This window comes from Bos indicus, chromosome 16 (assembly GCF_029378745.1).
Source record: "Bos indicus isolate NIAB-ARS_2022 breed Sahiwal x Tharparkar chromosome 16, NIAB-ARS_B.indTharparkar_mat_pri_1.0, whole genome shotgun sequence".
Lineage (NCBI taxonomy): Eukaryota > Metazoa > Chordata > Mammalia > Artiodactyla > Bovidae > Bos > Bos indicus.
Window position 1 is genome coordinate 55166355 of NC_091775.1, and position 8017 is coordinate 55174371.

An 8017-nucleotide genomic window follows, 5' to 3' on the forward strand; every position below is an offset into this window, starting at 1 on the left:
GTGCTGAAGAAGACTCTCGCAAGTCCCTTGGACTGCAAGGAGATCAAATAAGTCAATCTTAAAGGAAATCAACCCTGACTATTCATTGGAAGGACTGATGCTAAAGTGGAAGCTCCAATACTTTGGCAACCTGATATGAAGACCTGATTTATCGGGAAAAGACTCAGATGCTGGGAAAGATTGAAGAGAAAAGAGGAGGGGATGGAAGAGGATGAGATGACTAGATAGCATCACTGACTCAATGGACAAGAATCTGAGCAAACTCTGGGAGATAGTGAAGGACAGGGAAGCCTGCAGTGCTGCAAACCATGAGGTCCCAAGGAGTAGGACATAAATTTGCATCTGAAAAAGAACAATGAGCTGCCTCAGATAGAATAAAGAATGGGTGGAAATGGTAGAAACTCAGAAACTCTGACTCTTTTTTCATCTGTATCTGGAGATTCCTGCAAGGTAAACTGAGGGGAAAAAAAGCTCATACATGGAAGGCAGCAGTTGGTTTATACTGAGCATCTCTTTATTTCTGATTATTTCTTTACAACCATCTACCCAGGGATAACTCCAACATGTGGGTCTCAAGCCTGTATCCACCTTCAGAAATTCAGATTTATAATTCAGGTTTATAAACCAGAAATTCAGGTTTATAAACCAGAAATTCAGGTCTTACTCTGTAGGACACATGTACACAAAGTTCCATTACCACTCAGCATTGGCTATTCCCTCTGCAGTCCTGCACCCCTGCAGGATCACTTTTCCTTTTCACATACACATTGAGCAGATGTCTGAAACCATGGGTCTGTTTTCCCTTCACAAAGTACCAGTATCATAGATTTCAGTTTCCAAATGCTCAGAAGAAAGCTTTTGATCAATGCACCCAACTAGGCAGAGGTGTTACTGCCATATGTGATGGGCTCAGGATGATTGAGTGTGTCCTTGCCACAGTGAGGACAGACACTGGAACTAATCCAGATGGTCCTGAAACATCCCGAGTCCTTCAGAATCTCAAGCAGTTCAGCCCAACCCTGGGCAAGTCTCCCCATTTGGAGGATTCCTAGAGAGATGAAACTCTCCTGAGGGACAGGGTAGAGTTCTTGACTTAAACTAGGCAACCGGAGGTACATCACAGCATCTTCTTCATGATGGCCGTGGAGAGGAAGCTCCCAAGCACACTGAAGAAACTGAGCTGGAATCAGTGGTTTAGGGCAGGCAGGATGGCCTCGAGTTGTGAATCCATGATCCCACACCTGATCTAAGTACAGTTTCTGGAGTGTGGCTGCAACTTTCTCCAGTAGACTTGGAAGGAGCTCAGGAATGGAATAGAACAGGGTGAATCCACTCAGATTCAGGCCTTTTACCTGACTGTTTTTGGACACTGGGAAAGATGAGTCAAGTCTGAAATTGTAAGAGGCAGAGAGTTATTCCAAGGGTGTCCAAGGGGTTTGTCAGGCACCTGGGGAAAAATAGAGTTATTATCTCTTAGAAACTGGTGTGAAGGTGACCTAAAGATTACAGACAAGAGATTTGCTGAAGGCCAAGTTTTGTCTGACCATCTGATGATGATCATTATCCAGAATTCCTAGTCTCATTTAAGCCTGAGTCCTCTAACCTTCACAGTATGACTAGGTCAAGTTCACAGAACCTGGAAATCTCTCTTTCTTCATCTATGTGGCAGAGTAAAACACATTCCACTTCCTTATGAGGATGAATAAGATAATAGAATGGACTAGAACAAGCTCACAGCAGAGCCTGACATCTTGTCTCAGTCAACAATGGGCATCACAAATGTTAATAGTAAAAGACATACTTAAAATGCTTCCTACTCAGACTTCCTTCCACCCATGCTTGGGCCCCAGGCATTCATGCCCAAAAGCCAGGTAAGGCTTCTGGGTGACATGCATAGAGGACCAGCCTGGGCATGTACCCACAACATCCCTCAAAGATGGCAGTTTCCAGGAGCTCACTTACATCCCTACATTATCTGCAAACGATCTACCAGTTTTTATTTTCATAAAAAATATTCATCTACCAGTTTTATCCCCATTGCTCCTGTTCTATTACCATCACCTCCAGAATCATGCATTTCCCATGTATCAATTATCCTATCTGCAGCAAAAAGCCTTTTACTGACAGGGAATTTGAGACAGACTCATTATGGTCACAAAAGTATTGAGCACAGAGCTTTGGTTTAGAAATGCTCAGACACAGAGTTTTCCATCTTCAATTTCCCCCTTCCCTTACTTATTTTCAAGTCATCTAAACTAAGATATCTCTTCCTAAAGAAGAAATCATATTCCCACTCCACTAGATCCTAACCCTTAGTTGATAGCAACCTACAAGATGTCCCTTTCCAGAGCCTCTATCCAGTTTGGACTCCTGCCTTGATTTGGGTGGTTATGCTTGGACTGCAGGGAGATCCAACCAGTCCATTCTGAAGGAGATCAGCCCTGGGATTTCTTTGGAAGGAATGATGCTAAAGCTGAAGCTCCAGTACTTTGGCCACCTTATGCGAAGAGTTGACTCATTGGAAAAGACTCTGATGTTGGGAGGGATTGGGGGCAGGAGGAGAAGGGGACGACAGAGGATGAGATGGCTGGATGGCATCACTGACTTGATGGACGTGAGTCTGAGTGAACTCTGGGAGTTGGTGATGGACAGGGAGGCCTGGCGTGCTGCGATTCACAGGGTCGCAAAGAGTCGGACACGACTGAGTGACTGATCTGATCTGATCTGTGATACCACAGTTCAGGATAGAGCAACAAAGGAGACAGTTTGTTTGACATTCTAGAGGGTTTTTTGTTTTGTTTTGACCAACCAAAAAACTTTTTTTTTTTTTTTTAAATAGTCCGGGTATGCCTGGGTTCTGGACCCTTCAGCACCTTCCCCAAGTCAGCTCATCTGAGGCTCCTGTGACAGGGGTTTGACTGTCCCTTCCTTGGGTGCCTGAACTCTTTCCCCAGAGGCTAGGCACAAAATGTCAAGCTGGAGCTTCTGCTTTCTGCTTCTCAACTTTGCCAGCTACTGTGCCTCAACCTTTGCAAGTCCCCCTACCCCAGACTTTCTCCTGATGTAGATAAAGAAATACTGTGCATTTATATGTTATAGCCCACCTCTCATTTGGAGGCCTACAAAAATTCTGAGGAGAAGAGGTTGACAGAGGATGAGATGGTTGAATGGCGTCATTGACCTAATGGACATGAGTTTGAGCAAACTCCAGGAGATAGTGAAGGACTGGGAAGCCTGGAGTGCTGCAGTCCATGGAGTTGCAAAGAGTTGGACATGACTGAGTGACTGAACAGCATGAAAATCCTAGAGGAATTCTCCTTTCATATCCCATCCTCTGTTGTCCCTGCCCTGGCCCCTGGGCTCTAAGAGCAACAGCACAGACTTCCCCAACTCAGATACCAGTGAAACTGAGTTCTGTGCCTGGAGGGGTGGAGGGTGGTGAGTTGTGTTCACTGTTACCTGGCCAGTGGTGCATAGTCACCTGAGCATCTGGTCCAGGCATCCTTCCAAGAAGAAGGTAGATACCAGAAGGAGATCCTGGAGGTGGTACAGCCTGAGGAACTGAGAAATAATTTGGACAACATTCTGCTCCTCCTGATCTTCAAGTGCAGACATGTCCCTGTGAGAGAGAAGGAGTCTGCACATTGCTCATCTGGCCCAGAAGAGGAGCAAACATAGCCAGGCTGGACAGATGCCAGGTGCAATTTACTCCCACCTCCTCAACACAGTCTGGCTGCACCATACTCAGGAACTTCATAATATTGTCTCTGGGCATTGACTCTATCTTTAGTTTCTTACAGCACAGGTGTATGGAAGCTTTCCTCTCCTCCACCCATCTCATGAGGTAGGCGAGGAATCCATCCATGGTCCTTCCATTGATGTGAAGTTCTAAGAACACCTCCAAGGGAACCAAGGTCCACTGTGTCCTTGGCCTCTTCTTAGCCACTGGTTACATGAATGAGCTTGAGGACACCTGGACACTGGATCCAGACCACATTCTCCAGAAGTCCTGGCCAGTATTTCTTAAATCCAGCACACGCAGTTTGCACCTTCTGTGGGGAAATAGCAGATTGGCAGCAATTATTTGAAGATCCACTAAAATGAACCACAGCCTCAGAATTTAGGCAACACTCAGACATCCCACCTGGGCTTTTACTTCACATTCTTAACATTTCCCTCTTCTTCCATCTCTGTCTCAGTTTCTTTTTTTTTTTTTTTTCTGTCTCAGTTTCTTACATCTCCTTTTCCCCTTCCATCCTTCCCTGTTCTCCATTTCTAATATCTTCCATAAGCATCACTAGAAGGAGGCAGAGAGTGTACTTTCAGGTTCTCTTGCACATTAAGCATTCATACACTTCCTCAAACTTTCCCCAAAGGGTGCTCAGCAATGACCAAGTCTCTGTACTTCCTCACTGGCATCATCAGAAGCCTCTGACCCTGGCTGTCTCTTGAAAGACTCCCCTAACTCTACCAGTCTACCTGAATCAGACTCACCTGGGGTGATCCTTCTGCACAAGCAGGATGTCAGGTCCATCCAGCACTGCTTGTAAGGTTCACAGATGAGGCATCTCCATCAGTTCCCCCCAGAGGCAGGTGGACAAAGGGCCAGACTTGCACCATGGCTATCAGTGTCTCATTGCAACTCCCATAGAAGGCTTCCATGAAGAGTTGGGGGAAGAGCTCGATGGGCAGAAACTCCAGAGTAGTGATGACCAAGGCCTCGTGCCTCAGCAGGCTTATTGCTGCCAGGTGCAGGAGTCTGGGTGGATTCCAGGCACTCATCCTGACTCTGCTCCAAAAGAATGCTGTGGAAACTTGCAGGGAACAAGGCATATCTCTCAGGCAAGCATGAGCACCCCTTCATTGGCCTCCCCACTCTTCAGAGGAGCCAACTTATAGCCATATTCCACTCCTCCTACAGGGCTGGAAAACCCAGGAATAAAACCCTGGTCTCCACCATTACAGGCAGATTCTTTACCATCTGAGCCACCAAGGAAGCCCAGAAGACTCCCAGTTTACCAGAATTCTACTCTAATCTCTATGGGCACAAATCCATAATGCTACTTCTATGGGAACCAGAGCAAGCATCTCATAAGTACCAAGGAGGAAGAAGCCCAACCACTTGTCTATTCATTTCCATTCACTGCTTTGCTTTACTTTGATGAACTGGGAAGTGGGTACTCCCAGCCTGAAGATTGACCCTAATAGTTTTGATGGAAACTTATAGACACTTTCTTAGGGCCCTAAAACTATTGAATAGGAGCAACTCAACTTTCATCAATTCCCACAGTTAACTGAGCTGGGAAAGATGAAGGACATACCCCTAAAATGAATGCTGTTGCACAAACTACATATCTTAAATGTCAAGAAATAAAGCTCCAAACAGTAAGCTATTTTAATCAAAAGGAGAATCTGTTTGGTTAAGATAGTTAAAAATGATATAAACCAAAGGACAAATCAAAATGTTGAGAAAGAGGCAAAACTACACTGAGAAGAAAATTAAAGCGTTAAATCTGTTAATCAGTAAAGAACTAATTAGGGACTTCCCTGGTGGTGCAGTGGATGGGAATCCATCTGCCAATGCAGGGGACATCGCTCAATCCCTGGTCTGGGAAGATTCCACCTGCTGCAGAGCAACTGAATCAGTGTGCCACAACTACTGAGCTCACATCCTGCAGCTACTAAAGCCTGTGCACCTAGAGCCTATGTTCTGAAACAAGAGAGGCTAACACAGTGAAAAGCCTGTGCACTGTAATGAAGAGTAGCCCCTGCTAGGTGATATTAAAGAAAACCCAAGTGAAGCAATGAAAACAGCACAGCCAAAATCACTGCAGATGGTGACTGCAGCCATGAAATTAAAAGACGCTTGCTCCTTGGAAGAAAAGTTATGACCAATCTAGACAGCATATTAAGAAGCAGAGACATTACTTTGCCAACAAAGGTCCATCTAGTCAAAGCTTTGGTTTTTCCAGTAGTCATGTATGGATGTGAGAGTTGGACTATAAGGAAAGCTGAATGATGAAGAATTGATGCTTTTTAACTGTGGTGTTGGAATAGAGGAGATCTAACCAGTTTCCTAAAGGAAATCAGTGCTGAATATTCATTGGAAGGACTGATGCTGAAGCTGAAACTCCAATACTTTGGCCATCTAATGTGAAGAAATGACTCATTGGAAAAGACCCTGATGCTGGGAAAGACTGAAGGTTGGAGGAGAAGGGGACGACTGACGATGAGATGGTTGGATGGCATCAACGACTCGGACCTGAGTTTGAGTAAACTCCAGGAGTTGGTGATGGACAGGGAGGCCTAGCATGCTGCAGTCCCTGGGGTCGCAAAGAGTCAGGCATGAATGAGTGACTGAACTGAACTGGCAGCTGAACCATAATCCTATTCCATAAACCTTTCCAAGTACATATAAATAATGCTATTTCCTCAAAATTAAGAAAATTCAAAAAAAATTCTGACTAAAGTGATGCCATTAGCCACAAAATAAAATTCTGTTTTTCTCATATTAAGCACTGTTCACGAATACCAACACTCTTCCCTACAAAATTCAGAATCTATCTGTCTATGTATTTACCTATCTTTCTATCCTAAGGATCTGCCATGCTCAGAAATGACTCCTACCCTAGGATGTATCACCCAGAGATTTTTTGCAGTTTCAGGATGCAAAGAAAGCATGACCCTCCCTCTATCTCCAAGAAATCCCCATGCCTTTCTTTCCTCCGTTCACTGAGATGTCCAAGTAATTCAATTATAAATCAGTCTACCAGGACTAGGATTTTTGTAGTGTTCTAAATCTTGTTAACCTTCCAAAAGATTCCTTTCACCACATTTCTTCCATGGGTATAAATGGCCTTTGCATAGAATTGGGCTAAACTGGATTGTACTCAATATTCTTTGTAACTCTCAGTCTACCAATCACTTTTATTCATGAGCTGCAGTAAACTGAGATTAGTAACAACAATAATAAACACCTATGTTTGCAGAACACAAACTGGGTGAGCAACGATGCCAGTAATTTTCATCCACTACTTTAAATAATCTTCACAGAAAATGTAAAGTTCACTGCTTTTCCCCATTTTTAGCCTGGTGGATCTGAGCCTGGGCTTGGAACAGACACCTGCCCAATTCCACATAGTCAATAATTGGTAGATTCCCTCAGGTGAGGGGTTCAGAACATCCGTGGAGCTATCAAACAACCTAAGTTTTAGGATGGACTGATGGACAGACTTCATGTGATGTCAGTTGATACTAAGAAATTGCAGAGTCCATGTTGGGGATCCCAGGGTCCCTGATATTCAAGGAGGTAGAAGGGTTCAAAGTGTTGAAATGTTCTAGAAATTATAAAAGCTCAGCTCTTCCCCTTACCCCTGAGAAGAGTTTAACCTCCCCTGTTCAGTTCCACACAGAGACTATACTCAGGAAACACACTGTTTCAAGGAGGAGTAAGAGGGAGACCATGTGCCCAGAGGTGCAACCTTCCCATCCAGTTCTGGACCAGTAGGACTCCCAGGTCTGGTGAGACTCTGGATTTGGCATTTCTCTCCTCCTCTGATTGTCTGTCCTCATGACCTTGCTTGCCACCCAGGTCAGAGCAGTGTCCTAGCCCGTTAGAGTGTTGTTCCGTCCTGATTCTCCAGTCACAGTATTCCACATGAGATTCCAAAACATCTGCTCCCCAGTCCTTCCACTGGAGTTTAAAATGTTTCTGTGCAGCCAGTTCCCTCTCCCAGAATGAGCTGAATCAGCAGCCCTCTCTTTCTGGAGCTCACCAATGTCACTTCTCCTATAGGACTAAAGTAGACTTTCCTTCCAGTTATACTCAGTCTTCTCCTAGTTTCAGAAGGATATGTATTAACTCCTCACTAAATATCTGATAGAATTTGCCTGTAAAGACATCTGGTCCTGGAATTTTATTTTTTGGAAGTTCTATAATCACAGTTTCAATCATAGTACTTACGACTGGGCTGTTTATATTTTCCATTTCTTCCTTCGTGTAGTCTTAGACAGTTGT